Consider the following 20,490-nt stretch of genomic DNA (forward strand, 5'->3'; position numbering starts at 1 on the left):
GACGTTGGTGAGAACAAGGTCATCTCTGCATGTTTGGTGAATGCTGATGAGGACAAGGTCATCTCCGCATGTGGGTGGGGACAAGCTCATCCTGGATGTTGATTGGGAAAAGGTTATCCCTGGATGTTGGTGGGGACCAGGTCATCCTGCGTGTTGGCAAGGACCGCCACATCCCGTTTCCCTGGTAAAGACATCTTTTTTCTAGCAGGATGGGCCACTGGAGCAGGGATAACTCTCAGTTCCCAGCTGGTGGACAGCCAAGTCTCCAGTTTTCTGGTGTCTGTCCTCGGGGCCATGTTCTTTCTTCTCATTTCCACCTGAGGAAAGAAAGGCCAAGGTACAAGGCCTTCCACCAGGTGTCACTGGGGTTTCTGGGCAGGAAGTGCTTTGGGTCGGGAGAGAAGTCTTCCATCTACCACGAAGTCAACAGGTGTAAATCAAGGCTTCGTTCATAATCCTCAGTAGGAACTAGGAGAGAGATTGGATGCTGTTTAAAGGGTGATGTCCTTGGGCCGGCGTTTGAGGAGATGTGTGCCCTGGTCAGCTGTATTTGGGGACATTAATTTTCAGCCTACAGCTGTTCGCCAAAGGGGGTCGGTACGCATCAGGATCCAGCCAGGCCCAAGGCTCCCAGCGAGCTGGGTGCACCTCGTCCAGGCTCCACTCACATCCAGGAGGGGGCAAGGGCCTGCCTGAGGTCTGCCTGAGGTCTGCCTGCTGCTGGCACTCACCAGGGCTGGGAAGGGGACTCCAGGCATCCCTGGGCTTGTGGCCGTACCAGTCCAGTCTCTGCCTCCGTCTCCACGTGGCCTCCTCCTCCGTGTCTGTGTCTCCTCTTCTGTGTCTTAGAAGGACACTGGTGATTGGATGTAGGGCCTACCCTAACCTGCTCTGACCTACTAATTACCTCTGCAAACACCCTATTTCTGAATAAGGTCCCATTCTGAGACCCTACTTGACATGAATGTTGGGGGACTACAGAGTTCACTAGAGCAGGTGCGGCTGGGCCTGGCTGGGCAGGTGCCACAGAGACACTCTTGCTGCCCAGGGGGGTGGGCCCGGGGTCAGGCTGAACGGCCAGGCAGGCGGCCTGGGGTGCTCAGGCTCAGCCCTCACGATCGCTCACAGGGAAGGTGCTGTGCACAGTGGAGCTGCCTGCGTTCAGGGTCACCGCCTGCTGTTTCGGGGCACCTGGCTACGATGACCTCTACGTGACCTCCGCGGCGGACGGCCTGAGTCCTGAACCATTCAGAGGCTGGAAGGAAGTCACAGAGCTGTAAAGACTCCACGCACTCAGGCTGATTGGTTGTGGACAGCTGGTCTCCCATCTGCCAAAGGGAGTAGCCTCTGCTCCTTTTATTGCTTAGGTGTCCAAAGTTAGGGTTTTCCTGTCTTTTTGTTTTCTTCTTTTTTTTTTGGTGAGATGGAGATTTACTCTTGTTGCCCAGGCTGGAGTGCAGTGGTGAGATCTCGGTTCACCACATCCTCCGCCTCCCGGGTTCAAGCAATTCTCCTGCCTCAGCCTTCCGAGTAGCTGGGACTACAGGCACGTGTCACCACGCCTGGCTAATTTTGTATTCTTAGTAGAGATGGGGTTTCACCATGTTGCCCAGGCTGGTCTCGAACTCCTGACCTCAGGTAATTCCACCCGCCTCGGCCTCCCAAAGTGCTGGGATTACAGGTGTGGGCCACCGTGCCCAGCCTGATTTTCCTTTCAATTTAGCTCTAGGAAGTCAATGTGAAACAGCCTTAGGTTTCCTGGCTCCAGACGCTCTTCCTGCCTCAGACCCTCGTCTCCTGCATCAAACCCTCTTCTCCAGCCTCAGACCCTCCCCTCCCGCCTCAGACCCTCCCCTCCCGCCTCGGACCCTCCCCTCCCGCCTCGGACCCTCATCTCCCGCCTCGGACCCTCTTCTCCCGCCTCAGACCCTCCTCTCCCGCCTCAGATCCTCCTCTCCCGCCTCGGACCTTCATCTCCCGCCTCGGACCCTCTTCTCCCGCCTCAGACCCTCGCCTCCCACCTCCAGACCCTCCTCTCCCGCCTCAGACCCTCTTCTCCCGCCTCAGACCCTCATCTACCACCTCAGACCCTCCTCTCCCGCCTCCAGACCCTCGTCTCCTGCCTCTGGACCCTCTTCAGCTTGAGGGAGTCATTGTCCCACTGGAAGGTATTCCAGATGCTATTTCCTGGAATCCTTCATGACAAACTCCAGCCCCACCAAGTCCGATCACAGGTGTCCCTGGGGGACAGCTTCCACCACCCACCACCCCCCACACACACACACACAGACACCCTGGGACACAGGCCTCCGTGAGGAACAACACACACCCCACTACACACACACACACACACACACACACACATGCACAGAAAACCTAGAACACAGTCCTTCTTGAGGGAGAGCTGCAACCGCACCACACACCTGCACACACTCACCCCGGGACACAGGCCTCCTTGAGGGACAGCACCTACCCACCACCTCCTCCAGCTCTGCGTTCCCAAGGCCCGGGCGTGTGGATTTGGGGTTCGTGTTTCTCCGAACCTGTGGCTTCTTCTGGCCTGGCCCACCCAGGTCTCCCAGGCAGCCTTTCCGAAGCCCCTGGGTGTCCTCATGAGCCTGAGGGTGGCCGCTGTATACTGGTGACTGTGGTCTCCACCTGTGGGGCTGGAACCTCACAAGGGGGTGGCCACCTCTGGAGGCTCTGCTGTGTGGACGTGGGAGGCCTCCGAGCCTTTCTGAACCGCTAACTCTGCACCCGCAAAGGTGGGCACCTGGAGACTCCTCTGGGGGGCTGAGGGCTGGTGTCTGCCGGTGGCTGGGGACTCACAAGAGGTAACCCTGCATTCCTTTCCAACGCTGCCTCAGGCTTGCTTGCTTGAAACCACTCTTGGTGGACAATTTATGCCAGAAAAATTGGCCAACACCAGAAGACAGCACTTGTATCCTTCAGAGAGCCACACAGCCTGACCCTGAGATGTAACGCACCGTGTCCAGAGTTAGGGGGGTCCTAAGTGCGATGACACGTGTCCTTCTAAGAGGCAGAAGAGGAGACACAGACATAGAGGAGGAGGCCACGTGGAGATGGAGGCAGAGACTGGAGTGACGCGGCCACAAGCCCAGGGATGCCTGGAGCCCCCGGGAGCTGGGAGAGGCGGGAAGGACCCTCCCCTAGGGCTTCTGGAGGGAGCACAGCCCTGAGACACCTTCATCTGTTTCTTCTGCCCTCCGACCGGCACCGTTCTCGCCAGCACGGCAGGGGACGGCTGCCTCCTGTCTGACCCTGGGGAGCTCCAGAGAAGCCCCCACGTACCTGCCTTTCTCTCTGGCCAGCCCCGTGGCCGCGGGGACACTGACGTCCATATGGATGCTCGTGAAGCTGGGCCTTCCTCAAGGCACCCCCAGCAGCATCTGGGAGGATAGAGGAGCCGTCAGGACCCTCCGTGAGGGCCGACCCCCGCCCCACCCAGCAAGAACGCAGACTGTCAGCGCTGTCCTCAACACGGTGTGCCCGACACGGTGGGAAGGAGGCAGAGGCCCCGAACACCACCTGGGATGGCAGAGCCGGCCCCTGCCCCACCCACAGAGCTGGGCTCTGCCGCTGGGACCTGACTGTGGCCACTGCCCTCCCAGGGCGATCGAGGGTGGGGGCTGAGCACGGGGATTCCACAGACCATCCTGCTCTTCCCCGACCCTAACCCTGGCCCCCGGCCAGCCTGGGAGGTGCTGCCTGACCTTGCAATGGGTGTATGGGTATGTATGAGTTGGGAGCCCTTGGGGGAGTCCCAGGGAGGGGCTGGGAACCCCTAGGGGAAATGGTGGAGGCCCCCACGTCCATGGGGTGGGTGTGGGGGTGTCTGTGTGAACCAGCTCGTGGAGATACCCCCATGCTCAGCGCCATCGACTCAGAGGTGCAGCACGGAGGCCCCTCCGGTGATGTGAGCAAGCTGGGCACCCAGCTGGGCTCCGGCAGGGCTGGGCTTGCCCCTCATGTCAGCAACCTGCCTCATCTCTCCTGAACCTCAGTTTGGTCACCCGTGAGGTGGGAGGGGACCCGCCTGGGAGTCAGCAGAGGGTCTCTGGGACCTGCCTTGCAACGGCTTTGCACACACGTCACCTGCATGCATGGTGCATTCATAAGACAGCACAGGCCGTCATCAGAGGAAGGGACACACAAAGTGTGCTCTGTCCACACAGTGGAATAGTACGCAGCCATGAAAAGGAACGGGGTTCTGACACAGGCTGCAGCGTGGATGAACCCTGGGGACACTGTGCTCAGTGAGAGAAGCCAGACACAAGAGGACGGCGGAGCCTTCCGTCTCTAGGAAATGTGCAGAACAGGTGATGCCACAGAAACAGAACCTGAGTTTGTGGTTGTCAGGGGTCTGCAGAGTGACTGCCTAACGGGTGTAGGGACTCCTTGTGGAGTCATGAGAATGTGCTGGAGCTAGAGAGTGGGGGTAGCTACAGAGAGTGGGGGTAGCTAGAGACAGGTGGAGGGTGCATCTCACAGCGAGTGTTTGTGGAAGAGAGAGCAACTCCGTCTGGGATGCTAAATCCGCCTGTTCACTTCTGGTCAACCCCTGTTCTGGGAAGGCCTCTAAGGTGATTGCTGCTTTCTCCAATGAGACCTTAAATCTCGCCCTTGGGTCAAAATAGTCTGGACCATAAACCCTGCCCTGGGGCAGGTGCACGTGGCTGTGCCTGAGGCACCTTCCCTGACCCTGAGGGTCCCCCTCCCTCCCACCAACGTTTTCCTGCATATTCCTCCCTAGGGTGAAGCCGTGTCTGCGGGGATGACCAGGATCCACTCTCCTCGCAGACACGGCTTCTGTTCCTACGTCTCTGCTAAGTGTTTCTTTCAGAGAATCTGGATTAGTCAGCTACTTTCTTCAGCTCTCAGCTTCCTCGGCCTCTGGGGTGTGGTTTGCACAGACCTGGCCCCTGTGGAAACGTGCTAAATGCTAGTGAATTGACCCATTAGAATAGTTAATTCTGGCCGGGCACAGTGAAAATAGTTAATTGTGGCCGGGAGTGGTGGCTCACGCCTGTAATTCCAGCACTTTGGGAGGCCGAGGCGGGCGGATCATGAGGTCAGGAGTTTGAGACCATTCTGGCTAACACAGTGAAACCCCGTCTCTACTAAAAATACAAAAAATCAGCCGGGCGTCGTGGCGGGAGCTTGCAGTCCCAGCTACTCGGGAGGCTGAGGCAGGAGAATGGTGTGAACCCGGGAGGCGGAGCTTGCAGTGAGCTGAGATCACGCCACTGCACTCCAGCCTGGGAAACACAGAGAGACTGTCTCAAAAAAAAAAAAAAAAAAAAAAAAAAAAAAAAAAAAAAAATCATGCCTGTAATCCCAGCACTTTGGGAGGCTGAGGCAGGTGGATCACGAGGTCAGGAGTTCAAGACCAGCCTGGCCAAGATGGTGAAACCCTGTCTCTACAAAACATGCAAAAATTAGCCCGGCGTGTTGGCGGTCGCTTATACTCCCAGCTACTCGAGAGGCTGAGGCAGAGAATTGCGTGAACCCAGGAGGCGGAGGTTGCAGTGAGCCGAGATCGTGCCACTGCACGCCAGTCTGGGCAACAAGAGCGAAACTCCATCTCAAAATAATAATAATTAATAATAAAGATAATAGGGTCTCAGACCGCACCTCATGAAGCCCAGGGATGGGCTTATGGGATGGGCCCCGCAGTGAGGTGTGTGGGTTCCAAGCAGTTCTCTGCAGGCACAGAGCACCTTGGGAATCAGCAGGGAAAATGGTTCTGGGCAGGCTCCGGCCCTGACATGGACCTGGGGTTCCGGGGACCCCTCTTCAGGGCCAGCCAGGCCCCCTTGTGCCTGTGCCCCTCTGGCGACGTACCCAGGCCGTTGCATGGTGTGTCTGTTCTTCCCACCGCCTGCAGGTGGTGCACGGCGTCTGCCTGGGACGAGGACTCCGGAGGCTTCCGTGGAATCTGAGTCACTGCCTTCCAAGGCTGGCACCTCCTGCCCCTGCTGTCCTTTGATCTTGGGGTTCCCGTCCCAGCCACGGCTGTGACCTCGCGCCCCCAGGAGCTGGGTTTTCTTTATCCTGCTTTGTCTTCCTGTCACCGTCCAAGGGGCTCACCTCGCCGGCTGCGTAGACAGAGTGATTTATCACAACCACACAGCCGCAATCGGAGCCAGCTGCGTGGGAGGCTGGAGTTTTGTTATTCCTCAAATCCGTCTCCCCCAAGACCCTGGGATTAGAGTTTTTCAGGATAATTTGGTGGGTGGGAGGTCAGAAAGTGGGGTGAATCAGTTCCTGGGTGGGGGCCGGAGACCAGATGAGCGGGTTGATCATCTGGGTGGTGCCAGCTGATGCGTCCAGTGCAGGGTCTGTGACATACCTCAGCACGGATCGTAGGGTTCACAATACTGATGTGATTCCGCAGGAGCAATTTGAGGAGGGTTGGAATGTTGTAGCCTCCAGCGGCCTGAGTCCTAAACCATCATTTCTAATCCAGTGGCTAATCTGTTCGTCCTGTCCCCAGGCAAGAAGGAGGTTTGCACTGGGAAAGGGCTATTATCTTTGTTTCAAAGCTCAACTATAAACTAAGATCCTTCCAAAGACAGTGTGGCCCACACCCAGGAGTGAAGAAGGACAGCTTGGAGACAGCTCGGAGACAGCTTGCAGACAGTTTGGAAGTTCGAAGCAAGACGGAAGGTGAGGTCAGATACCTTCACTGCCTTAATGTTCTCACTTACAATTTTGTGAGGCCGGGCGTGGTGGCTCATGCCTGTAATCCAGCACTCTAGGAGGCTGAGGTGGGTGGATCACAGGGCCAGGAGTTCGAGACCAGCCTGGCCAATGTGGTGAAACCCGGTCTCTACTAATAATATCAAAACTAGCCGAGTGTGGTGGTAGGCGCATGTGGTCCCAGCTACCCAGGAGACTGACACAGGAGAATGGCTTGATCCTGAGAGGTGGAGGTTGCAGTGAGCTGAGATCGCGCCACTGCACTGCAGCCTGGGCGACAGATCGAGACTCTGTCTAAAAAAAGAAAAATTTTTTTTGCAAAAGTAGTTTCGATCTCAGGGAGTAGAGCCCTTTCCTGTGGGACCCGCCTGGCCCAGCTCCCTGGCTCCCTCCCTGCCTGGTGGCCCTGCAGGATGCCAGGGGTGGGGGGTCTCTGGGGGTTACCATGGAGGCCCCACCTGTTCCCGGGGGCTGCCTTGAGGGCCCCCACACACGGGGAGCTGAGGACCTCAGAGGAAGAGTTCCTGCTAGGGTCAGTTGAGGTTATCTGTAGTTAATTTTTATCTAAAAGGTGATGCAAGCTTATTTTAAAAATGCAAACAGGCCGGTGAAGTGGTTCACGCCTGTAATCCCAGCATTTTGGGAGGCTGAGGTGGGGGTATCGCTTGAGCCCCAGATTTAGAGACCAGCCTGGGTGACATAGTGAGGTCCTGTGTCTACAAAAAAATAATAATTCTATTCATACTCAATACTTATTCTTAATCATTCAACTTGCAGTTTAATTAATCATTGAATTTTACATTCAAGTTGCATTTTTGTTTTTAATCATTCAATGTGAAATTATAAAATGTTGGCCAGGCGCGGTGGCTCACGCTTGTAATCCCAGCACTTTGGGAGGCCGAGGCGGGCGGATCACGAGGTCAGGAGATTGAGGCCATGGTGAAACCCCGTCTCTACTAAAAATACAAAAAGAAAATTTGCCGGGCGCGGTGGTGGGCGCCTGTAGTCCCAGCTACTCGGAGAGGCTGAGGCAGGAGAATGGCGTGAACCCGGGAGGCGGAGCTTGCAGTGAGCCGAGATTGCGCCACTGCACTCCAGCCTGGGTGACAGAGTGAGACTCCGTCTCAAAAAAAAAAAAAAAAAAAAAAAAAAAAAAGAAATTATAAAATGTCAACTTACCCATTTCAAAGTGTGCCCTGCGGCGGCATTTAGTACAGTCACAAGCTTGGCAAGATCTTTTTTTTTTTTTTTTTTAAGATAGTCTGTCTCTGTAGCTCTGTCCCCCAGGCTGGAGTGCAGTGGTGCGATCTTGGCTCACCACAACCTCCACGTCCCGGGTTCAAGCAATTCTCCTGCCTCAGCCTCTGGAGTAGCTGGGATTACAGACGTGCACCACCACGCCCGGCTAATTTTTGTATTTTTAGTAGAGACGGGGTTTCACCATGTTGGCCAGGCTGGTCTCAAACTCCTGACCTCAGGTGATCCGCCCCCGTTGGCCTCCCAAAGTGCTGGAATTACAGGTGTGAGCCACCGTGCCTGGCCCTGCAACCTGTTTTTTATTTTTTTTTTAGACGGAGTCTCGCTGTGTCTCCCAGGCTGGAGTGCAGTGGTGCAATCTCGGCTCACTGCAAGCTCCACCTCCCGGGTTCACGCCATTCTCCTGCCTCAGCCTCCCGAGTAGCTGGGTTGACAGGCACCTGCCACCACGCCCGGCTAATTTTTTGTATTTTTTTTTTTTTAGTAGAGATGGGGTTTCACCATGTTAGCCAGGATGGTCTTGATCTCCTGACCTCGTGATCTGCCCACCTCGGCCTCCCAAAGTGATGGGATGACAGGTGTGAGCCACCGCGCCCGACCAAGGAGTTTTAGGCAACACAACAAAAGCCTGTCTCAAAAAAGGAAATGAAATATATACATGTATATATGAAGAGGAGTAAGATGGAATATATTTTACAACAATCAGTGTACAAGGCCTGTATACCTGAAATAAAAGAATAAACCAGCTGTGATCAAAAACTGAATCAGGCCTGGTGCGGTGGCTCACGCCTGTGATCCCATCACTTTGGGAGGCCGAGGCAGGTGGATCACTTGAGGTCAGGACTTCAAGACCAGCCTGGCCAACATGGTGAAAAACGGTGTCTGCTAAAAATACAAAAAATTAGCCGGGCGTGGTGGCGGGCGCCTGTAGTCCCAGCTACTTGGGAGGCTGAGGCAGGAGAATGGCGGGAACCCGGGAGGCGGAGCTTGCAGTGAGCCGAGATTGCACCACTGCACTCCAGCCTGGGAGACAGAGCGAGACTGTCTCAAAAAGAAAGAAAGAAAGAAAGAAGGAAGGAAGAAAGGAGGGAGGGAGGGAGGAAGGAAGGAAGGAAGGAAGGAGGGAATGGGAGGAGAGGAGAGGACACACAGAGAGCAGAGAAACAGCTGCATTGGGTGCGGGCTGGCGTTTACCTGGCTTGAACCTGGTTTGAACATTTGGCTGCCTTTGGCTGACACTCAGTGATGGGTCTGTTTACACCTCCTGTTACGTCACAGTTCACCATGTACAGAGAAACCTTTAGGCCTAACTTAAAATATGTCGAGAGGCAACTTCAGGAACCATCAGTATTGTAGACAGAAGTTTCTCTTTTTTCCTTTTTTGGTAGACACAGGATCTCACTGTGTCGTGGAGTGCAGTGGTGTGATCGTAGCTCATGCAGCGTCGACCTCCCAGGCTGCAGTGACCCTCCCTCCTCAGCCTCCTGCGTAGCTGGGACTACAGGAGGAGGCATGAGGTCCGTGGAGCTGGTCCAGCTAATTTTTATATTTTCTGTAGAGACAGGGTCTCGCTCTGTTGCCCAGGCTGGTCTGGAACCCCCGGGCTGAAGCGATCTGCCTGCCTCGGCCTCCCCAAAAGTGCTGGTTTTTCAATCCCTGTTGACGTGATCAGTGGAAAATGGTCACCTATTTTAACGTTGAATACTGGTGTGTGGTAGCATATATTTGTATGTGTTTTGACAATTCTGTACAAAGTCGAGTGACTCTCCTGCTGTGTGTGTGATCAGAGGACATTTTGGGACATTTCAGGCTGTGTTACAATTTTGAGCGTGGGGACTTGGAGTATGAATGATTAGCATGGGACCAGATGGACAGGTGCGCCTGGCATCAGGGGTGAGAGGGCCGCGTCCCTGACTCTGCTCCTCATCCCCGACTTCCTTCTCCAGCTCAGCTGTCGCACGGGCACCCTTGGGCCAGAGGAAACGATCTTTCTTTCTTTCTTCCTTCCTTTCTTTCTTTCTTTCTTTCTTTCTTTCTTTCTTTCTTTCTTTCTTCTTTCTTTCTTTCTTTTTCCTTCCTTCCTTCCTTCTTTCCCTTTCTTTCCTTTCTTTCTTTCTTTCTTTCTTTCTTTCTTTCTTTCTTTCTTTCTTTCTTTCCTTCCTTCCTTCCTTCCTTCTTTCCTTTTCCTTCTTTCTTTCTTTTCTTTCTTTCTCTCCTTCCTTCTTTCCTTTCTTTTCTTTTCTTTTCCTTCCTTCCCTCCCTCTTTCTTTCTTTCTCTCCCTTTCTTTCTTTCTTTCTTTCTTTCTTTCTTTCTTTCTTTCTTCCTTCCTTCCTTCTTTCCTTTTCCTTCTTTCTTTCTTTTCTTTCTTTCTCTCCTTCCTTCTTTCCTTTCTTTTCTTTTCTTTTCCTTCCTTCCCTCCCTCTTTCTTTCTCTCCCTTTCTTTCTTTCTTTCTTTCTTCCTTCCTTCTTTCCTTTTCCTTCTTTCTTTCTTTCCTTTCTTTCTCTCCTTCCTTCTTTCCTTTTCCTTCTTTCTTTCTTTTCTTCCTTCCTTCCTTCCTTGTTCTTTTCTTTTCTTTTTCTTTTCTTTTCTTTTCGGAGACAGAGTCTAACGCTGTTGCCCAGGCTGGAGTGCAGTGGCACCATCTTGGCTCACTGCAACCTCTGCCTCCCGGGTTCAAGTGATTCTCCTGCCTCAGCCTCCCGAGTAGCTGGGATTACAGGCTCCCACTACCACACCCAGCTGATTTTTGTATTTTTAGTAGAGACGGGGTTTCACAGTGTTGGCCAGGCTGGTCTCGAACTCCTGACCTTGTGATCCACCCGCCTTGGCCTCCCGAAGTACTGGCATTACAGGCGTGAGCCACCACGCCCGGCTGGAAATGGGCACTGTTTCAAGCCAGTTTTCTTTTTTCTTTTTTTGAGACAGGGCGTTGCTCTGTCTCCCAGGCCGCAGTCCAGTGGTGGGATCATGGCTCATTTCAGCCTCAAACTCCTGGGCTCAATCGATCCTCCCTCCTCAGCCTCCTGAGTGGGAGGCTTTCCATGGCCTCTGCTACTTCTTTTGGCCTCAGGGGGCCTGGAAGGGATGCGGCCATTTTCCATGCATGGGTGCCATGAAGGGGAGGGAAGCTCCCAGGTGCCTGTGTGGCTGGCTCCCCCTCCCCCTGTAGGTTACCGGGGATGCGTATTCAGCCACGCTGCTAAGCAGATTCCTGTTCCTTCTTTTTTTTTGAGATGGAGTCTCGCTCTGTCACCGGGCTGGAGTGCAGTGGTGTGATCTCAGCTCACTGAAACCTCCGCCTCCCTGGTTCAAGCGATTCTCCTGCCTCAGCCTCCAGAGTAGCTGGGATTACAGGCGCCCATCACCAGCCTGGCTAGTTTTTCTATTTTTTTTTTTTGAGACGGAGTCTTGCTGTGTCACCCAGGCTGGAGTGCAGTGGCGCGATCTCGGCTCACTGCAAGCTCCGCCTCCCGGGTTCAGGCCATTCTCCTGCCTCAGCCTCCCGAGGAGCTGGGACTACAGGCGCCCGCCAACACGCCCGGCTAATTTTTTGTATTTTTAGTAGAGACAGGGTTTCACCGTGTTAGCCAGGATGGTCTCGATCTCCTGACCTCGTGATCCGCCCGCCTCGGCCTCCCAAAGTGCTGGGATTACAGGCTTGAGCCACCGCGCCCGGCCAGTTTTTCTATTTTTTGTTTTGTTTTGAGATGGAGTCTCACTCTTGTCGCCCAGGCTGGGGTGCAGTGGCGCGATCTCAGCTCACTGCAACATCCGCTTCCTGGGTTCAAGCATTTCTCCTGCCTCAGCCTCTTGAGTAGATGAGATTACAGGGGCCTGCTAATTTTTTTTTTTTTTTTGAGACGGAGTCTTGCTCTGTCACCCGGGCTGGAGTGCAGTGGCGTGATCTCAGCTCACTCTAAGCTCCGCCTCCTGGGTTCACGCCATTCTCCTGCCTCAGCTTCCCTAGTAGGTGGGACTACAGGCGCCCGCCACCACGCCCAGCTCATGTTTTGTACTTTTAGTAGAGACGCGTTTCACCTTGTTAGCCAGGATGGTCTCAATCTCCTGACCTCATGATCCACCCGCCTCAGCCTCCCAAAGTGCTAGGATTACAGGCATGAGCCACCACACCTGGCCGATTCCTGTTCCTTCTGCCCCTCTCTCGAGGTGTCTGTTTCTGGCTTCTCACTCTGCTTCCCAGGCTGTGGGAATAGCTCCCCTGCACCTAATCCCTTATGAGAAACAAAGCTCTCCTTGCAGCCTCACCATTCCTTTTTGGTTTTGTTTTTTTGTTTGTTTGTTCGTTTTTTTGAGACAGAGTCTGGTTCTGTCCGCCAGGCTGGAGTGCCGTGGCTAGATCTTGGCTCACTCCAACCTCCGCCTTCCGGGTTCAAGTGATTCTCCTGCCTCAGCCCGTCAAGGAGCTGGGATTACAGGTGTGCGTCACCACACCCAGCTAATTTTTTATATTTTTGGTAGAGACACGTTTCACACCATGTTGGCCAGGCTGGTCTCGAACTCCTGACCTGAAGCGATCCACCCGCCTCGGCCTCCCAAAGTGCTGAGATGACAGGCATGAGCCATGGCACCTGTCCTGTTTTTTTTTTTTTTTTTTATTTTTTTGAGATGGAGTCTTGCTGTGTTGCCCAGGCTGGAGTGCAGTGGCACGATCTCAGCTCACTGCAACCTCTGCCACCCGGGTTCAAGCGATTCTCCTGCCTCAGCCTTCCGAGTAGCTGGGATTACAGGCACCCGCCACCACGCCTGGCTAATTTTTGTATTTTTAGTAGAGACGGGATTTCACCACGTTGGCCTGGCTGGTCTTGAACTCCTGACCTCAGGGATCCACCTGCCTCAGCCTCCCAAACTGCTGGGATGACAGGCGTGAGCCACCGCACCCGGCCAGCCTTACCATTCTTTAGTCGATACTTATAATGCAAAATCATGTCTTGCTTCCCGAACCCCCAAACCAGCAGATACAAGAGCTACAGACGTGGAGAATACTTTTTCCAGAGGTGTGATTTAGGAAGCCTATACGTGCTGCTATAAAAATCAGTATCTCTGGCCGGGCGCGGTGGCTCATGCCTGTAATCCCAGCACTTTGGGAGGCCAAGGTGGGCGGACTGCCTGAGGTCAGGAGTTTGAGACCGGTCTGGCCAACATGGTGAAACCCTGTCTCTACTAAAAATACAAAAATTAGCTGGGTGTGGTGGCGGGTGCCTGTAATCCCAGCTACTCGGGCGGCTGAGGCAGGAGAATGGCGTGAACCCGGGAGGCGGAGCTTGCAGTGAGCCGAGATCGTGCCACTGCACTCCAGCCTGGGTGACAGAGCGAGACTCCATCTCAAAAAATAAATAAATAAAATAAAAAAATAAAGAAGGCAGCTCAGAACAGAGCAGCTTCGGGAATCACACCTGCGGAATGAGATCACGTGGCCTCCGGTCTCGGCTCACGCAGGTGTGCTCTGAGCCCGTCACGGTCCGGCCTGAGGCCCCGTGAGCCGTGCGGCCGCCCCATTCTGTGGAAACCCGGGTCCGGGGCTCCCAGCTTCGTGCCTCTGTTCCCGGCAGGGAGCACCAGTTCGTCACGGTGCGGCCTCTCAGAAACCCTCCGTGCTGGCTCTCAACCACGCAAGGCAACTGCGAGCCGGAAACAGGGTGGGATAATATACCTTGGACTCTATAAAGGTGCTGGCCCAGGGTCCCTCTCTGTGTCCTGAATTCCAGATCACCCAGTGTGGGTGGGGCCTGCAGGACCCAGGACCCATAAATAATCAAATCTTTATCTCCGCCTGGGTGGGGCCTGCAGGCCGGCCGTGGATGCAGACTCTTTAATCAAACCTTTATCTCCTCCTGGTGTCTCTCCCTATAGCCATTGGAGGGGTGCTCCCCATGCTAAATATTTGAAACTCAAACGCGGGGTCATGGGATTTTCTAGTGGAGAAGAGGGTTTTCCATTCCAGGAAGCACCTGGACCAAGGGCTTCCATGCCCGGCCTTAGGAGGGGTTGGCAAACACCCCTTGCCGGACACAAGGGCACGGTCAACAGGGAAGTCACAGCAATTTACAGGGGCTGACACTTGGCCCACTTCACTCAAGCACCCTTCACAACCCTCGGCTCGCAGAAAAGAGGCAGTGCCGACGCACGGACGACACGTCCCTCGGCACACGTGATGTCCCCCTGGTGTCCAGCCCACACCTGGCCGCCCAGGACACAGAGAGGAAGGGCCGGTCCCTGTGACCACGGGTCCACATCACACCAGGACACAGAGGAAGGGCCAGGTCCTGTGACCACGCGTCCACATCACACCAGGACCCAGAGGAAGGAAGGGCCAGGCGCCATGACCATGGATCCACATCACACCAGGACACAGAGGGAGGAAGGGCCGGGCCCCATGACCACGGGTCCACATCACACCAGGACACAGAGAGGAAGGGCCAGGCCCCATTACCACGGATCCACATCACACCAGGACACAGAGGGAGGAAGGGCCAGGCCCCATGACCACGGGTCCACATCACACCAGGACACAGAGAGGAAGGGCCGGGCCCCATGACCACGGGTCCACATCACACCAGGACACAGAGGGAGGGCCAGGCCCCAAGACCACAGATCCACATCACACCAGGACACAGAGGGAGGGCCAGGCCCCATGACCACGGATCCACATCACACCAGGACACAGGGAGGAAGGGCCGGGCCCCATGACCATGGGTCCACATCACACCAGGACACAGGGAGGAAGGACCAGGCCCAAAGACCACGGATCCACATCACACCAGGACACAGAGGGAGGGCCAGGCCCCATGACCACGGATCCACATCACACCAGGACACAGAGGGAGGAAGGGCCGGGCCCTGTGACCACGGGTCCACATCACACCAGGACACAGAGGAAGGGCCAGGTCCTGTGACCACGGGTCCACATCACACCAGGACACAGAGGAAGGAAGGGCCAGGCCCCATGACCACGGATCCACATCACACCAGGACACAGAGGGAGGAAGGGCCGGGCCCCATGACCACGGGTCCACATCACACCAGGACACAGAGAGGAAGGGCCGGGCCCCATGACCACGGGTCCACATCACACCAGGACACAGAGAGGAAGGGCCGGGCCCCATGACCACGGGTCCACATCACACCAGGACACAGGGAAGAAGGGCCGGGCCCCATGACCACGGGTCCACATCACACCAGGACACAGGGAGGAAGGGCCGGGCCCCATGACCACGGGTCCACATCACACCAGGACACAGGGAGGAAGGGCCGGGCCCCATGACCACGGGTCCACATCACACCAGGACACAGAGGGAGGAAGGGCCGGGCCCTGTGACCACGGGTCCACATCACACCAGGACACAGGGAGGAAGGGCGAGGCCCCGTGACCACGGATCCACATCACACCAGGACACAGAGAGGAAGGGCCAGGCCCCAAGACCACGGATCCACATCACACCAGGACACAGAGGGAGGAAGGGCCGGGCCCCATGACCACGGATCCACATCACACCAGGACACAGGGAGGAAGGGCCGGGCCCCGTGACCATGGGTCCACATCACACCAGGACACAGGGAGGAAGGGCCGGGCCCCGTGACCACGGGTCCACATCACACCAGGACACAGGGAGGAAGGGCCAGGCCCCATGACCACGGATCCACATCACACCAGGACACAGAGGGAGGGCCAGGCCCCATGACCACGGGTCCACATCACACCAGGACACAGAGGGAGGGCCAGGCCCCATGACCACAGATCCACATCACACCAGGACACAGAGGGAGGAAGGGCCGGGCCCTGTGACCACGGGTCCACATCACACCAGGACACAGGGAGGAAGGGCCAGGCCCCATGACCACGGTCCACATCACACCAGGCCATGGAGGAAGGGCCAGGCCCTGTGACCACGGATCCACATCACACCAGGACACAGAGGAAGGGCTGGGCCCAGTGACCTCTGGTCCTCATGACTCTGGGGCACAGTGGGAGGAAGGGCCGGGCCCCGTGACTGTGGGAGGAGGCGTGGAAGCCGCTTCCTGCTCCCGTGTCACAGCAGGGCACAGGTCATTTTATAGACTCTCCCGGGGCTGTGGAAGGAGGCGGGAAACGGGAGGCTGGTGTCCCCGCAGGGCCTCAGTGAAGGGGGGAGGGAGGAGGGGGAGGGAGGAAAGAGGAGGAAGGGAGGAAACAGACGGCCCCCCGAGAGGAAGCCGCAGGGGGCTTTGGGCAGAGAGGAGGAGTGTCAATGAAGAGAGGAAGGAGGAGGGAGAGGATAGAGAAGGAGCAGGGGGAGGAAGGAGGAGAGGGGAGGAGGAGCAGGGAGGAGGGCGGAGTGTGGGGAGCCGACGGGGCCTGAGTTAGGGTAGAAAGAGGCAGAGAGGCCTGGCCAGGACAGCAGCCGCCCTCAAGGTACCCCACAGCTGGGGTGAGGGAGGAAACAGGGAGCCGGGACACAAATGGGGTGCAGGGAGAGAGGCCCCAGCCGTGGCTACGTGGGAGAATTCCACCCGGGAACGTGGGATCCCAAAGCAGTCCTTTGAGCCGTCCACTGCGGCCCCCAAATGTTTCGTGCACTCTGTGAAGCCCACACTGGCCCTGTCCTGGCGTCCAGCCCGGGGTGGGAGACAGCGGAGTGCGTGGGGAGACCTGCGGAGGGGACCGGAAGCAGCCGGGAGCAGGCAGGAACGGGGCCCTGGACAGACCCCTGAGCTGGGCTCCTGGTTAGCCCTATGTCGGCTCAGGGGGAGAGACTGCAGGTGTGGGCTGCGCCGGGAGGACCCGCTTCCACCGACGGAGGCGGCACGGGCTGCCCAGGGTCTGGACGAGGGCCACACGGGGAGAGGGTGGACCTGTGGTCTTGGGGCCCGGCCCTTCCTCCCACTGTGTCCTGGGCGGCCAGGTGTGGGCTGGACACCAGGGGGACATCACGTGTGCCGAGGGACGTGTCGTCCGTGCCTCGGCGCTGCCTCTTTTCTACGAGTCGAGGGTTGTGAAGGGTGCTTGAGTGAAGTGGGCCAAGTGTCAGCCCCTGTAAATTGCTGTGACTTCCCTGTCCTCGGTGGGTTTGCTGGCCAAGGCGCTCAGAGCCTGCAGGCTTCAGACTGCTGGTCCCATGCCTGGTCCCCAGGGCTGAGATGAAAGCACGTGTTCACCCCGTCCTGGGGGCTCCGGGAGACGTACCGCAGCAGCGGCCAGTGGCCCGAGTGGGGCCCGTCAGTCAGAGACCTCAATGTCCTCTGCAAGGGCCCCTCTGACCACAGGGTCCCTGTGTGAGTTCAGGGCGGTGTTTGCAGCCCAACCGGTCCTGCTCCTGCAGTGGGGACAGATCCGTGGCGGGTACGGGCCGTCCCTCCTCCTGCAGGAGTGTCCACGCCAGCCAATCGCAGCGGCCTGGGTGTGTTTTAGGAAGAGTGTCCCGCGGAGACCGGGCGGGAGCTGCCAGGAGCTCTGAGACTTCAGCGGCTGGAAGGTGAGTGTGCCTACCCCGTTCTCCTGACGCCAAGTTCCCTGCGGAGGACGTGGCGGGTGGTGTCTGGGCCTGTTGGGGGCTGGCGCTTCCATCATTAAGGCTCCTCCTTCTCCTCCTCCCAGGACCCTTAGCTGAGGGCACGGGCAGAGGGTTCGGGGGAGGGTCGCCTGGGATCTGTGGCCTGGACTTCGGCAGCTGCAGGCGGCCTGCACCCCTTACAGGCCGGGAATTCTCTGCTGGGTCAGAGCCGTGGAGACAGTGTGGAAACAGCCCAGGACGGTGATGAAATGAGCCTGTGGGGACCACGACTTGCTTGGCCGGTTGGACGTCCTCACGCTGCCGCCGGGGCCTGCGTGGGGACAGGTCGTGGGGACGGGTCGTGGGGACGGGTGGGGACAGCTGGGACGGGGGGGGGGGATGTTGGGACGGTGGGAATGCTGAGATCTGAACACTCCTGTCCTTCCGCTGATTCACCCGGCAGCTATTCACCCAGTGCGTTGGATGTGCAGGTCACGGCCACTCACGCCTCTGGGACGTGAGCCTCCCAAGGACTCAGCGGGTGGGAGGGTGTAGGTGTCTCACCTGGCGGGTCACCGGGCGTCTTGGCCCGTCCATCATCTCCACTGTCCCGCCGCGACTGTTAAGGCCAGGGTGGACGGGACCTCCCCCAGGAAGGGTCAGTGCTCTGTGGACGGCCTCCAGACCCCACTCCGCTGTGCCGTCCGGACGAGACGGCAGAGGTGGCTGGGAGTGGGGGCCGCCCCGGGGCTCCTTCCTGCTCCATTTTGTCCTGTGTGGGGAGGGGTCGGAGGACGTGGGGACAGGAGGGGACACCCCTCGTGGTCAGGAGACCTGGGATGTGACGGAGTCTCTGACGGGAGGGGAGGGACTGTGATGGGAGGGAGGGAGGATGACAGTAGCCAGAATTGATGGAATCCGTCATGACACAGAGGATGTGACTGTACAGCTTTGGGTCCAGCCTGTCCTAGGAGAACCGAAAAGTATCTGAGACAGGTCTCAGGACATTTAGAAAGCATGTTTTGCTGGCCAGGCATGGTGGCTCCTGCCTGTAATCCCAGCACTTTGGGAGGCTGAGGCAGGCAGATCACCTGAGGTCAGGAGATCGAGACCAGCCTGACCAACAAGGTGAAACCCTGTCTTTACTAAAAATACAGAAATTAGCCGCGCGTGGTGGCGGGCACCTGTAGTCCCAGCTACTTGGGAGGCTGAGGCAGGAGAATTGCTTGAACTCGGGAGGCGGAGGTTGCAGTGAGCCGAGATCACACCATGGCACTCCAGCCTGGGCCACGGAGTGAGACTCCATCTCAAAAAAGAAAAAAAGTGTGTTTTGCTAAGGTTGAGGATGTGCCTGTGACCCGGAGGACATCTTGGTATCATGCATTTTAAGGAGACGTCAGACATGAATCCATATATGTAAGAAGAACTTGGTTCTGTCAAGCGCGTTGGTGCAAAGAGAGCACCGAACAGGCTTTGTGTGAGCAGTAACGCTGTGGATTCACTTGGGTGCAGGTGGGCAGAGTCCAAAGAGAGAGTCAGTGAAGGGAGATGGGGAAGTGGTGGCTTTATAGGAGTTGGGTAGGTAATGGAAAATTACAGCAAAAGGTGGTTATCTATTGTTAGCAGAGGAGGAGATTGCAAGGTGCATGGTGGACAGATCGTAAGACTCATTGCCCAGGCCGGGCGCGGTGGCTCACGCCTCTAATCTCAGCACTTTGGGAGGCCGAGGCGGGCGGATCACGAGGTCAGGAGATCGAGACCATCCTGGCCAACACGGTGAAACCCCGTCTCTATTAAAAATAAAAAAATTAGGCCGGGCGCGGTGGCTCACGCCTGTAATCCCAGCACTTTGGGAGGCCGAGGCGGGCGGATCACGAGGTCAGGAGATCGAGACCACGGTGAAACCCCGTCTCTACTAAAAATACAAAAAATTAGCCGGGCGTGTTGGCGGGCGCCTGTAGTCCCAGCTACTCGGAGAGGCTGAGGCAGGAGAATGCCGGGAACCCGGGAGGCGGAGCTTGCAGTGAGCCGAGATTGCGCCACTGCACTCCAGCCTGGGTGACAGAGCCAGACTCCGTCTCACAAAAAAACAAAAAACAAAAAAAGACTCATTGTCCAGAAGACGAAGGGCACAAAGTTGATTGATCAGCTAAGGTAGGGCAGGGAGAAGTCACGATAGTAAAATGTTGTAATTTTAGTTAATCAGTTAAGGCAGGAACTGGCTGTTTTACTTCTCTGTGGTTTTTCCTTGGCTGCTCCAGACTTTGCAGCTCCTGCAGGCTGCCTGGACGCATATGTGCAGGTCACGGGGGTGATGATGGCTCAGCTTCGGCTCAGAGGCCTGACAGGTTCAATCTGAGAGGGTGGGACGACACGGGCTTCCGGGTCATAAGTAGATTTTAAAATTTTCTGACTGGTAATTGGTGGAAAGAGTTATTATTAGCCGGGCACGGTGGCTCACGCCTGTCATCCCAGCACTTTGGGAGGCCAAGGCGGGCAGATCACCTCAAGTCAGGAGTTCGAGACCTGCCTGGGCAACATGGTGAGACCCCGGTTGCTACCAAAAATACAAAAAATTCACTGGGAATGGTGGCAGGTGCCTGTAATCCCAGCTGTGCTGGAGGCTGAGGCAGGAGAATCGCTTGAATCCAGGAGGCGGAGGCTGCAGTGAGCTGAGATCGTGCCACTGCACACCAGTCTGGGCAACAGAGCAAGACCTTGCCTCTAAAAAAAAAAAAAAAAAGAGTTATTAGTAGAAAGAAATATCTGCATTAAGATAAGATGTGGAGACGAAGGTTTTTTGTTTTTGAACGGGAGTCTTGCTCTGTCCCCCAGGCTGGAGTGCAGTGGCGCGATCTTGGCTCACTGCAACCTCCGCCTCCCGGGTTCAAGCGATTCTCCTGCCTCAGCCTCCCAGTAGCTGGGACTACAGGCGCGCGCCAGCATGGTTAAATAATTTTTGTATTTTTACTAGTGACGGGGTTTCGCCATGCTGGCCAGGCTGGTTTCGAACTCCTGAC

The sequence above is a fragment of the Symphalangus syndactylus genome, chromosome Y, assembly GCF_028878055.3.
Source record: "Symphalangus syndactylus isolate Jambi chromosome Y, NHGRI_mSymSyn1-v2.1_pri, whole genome shotgun sequence".
Taxonomy (NCBI): Eukaryota; Metazoa; Chordata; class Mammalia; order Primates; family Hylobatidae; genus Symphalangus; species Symphalangus syndactylus.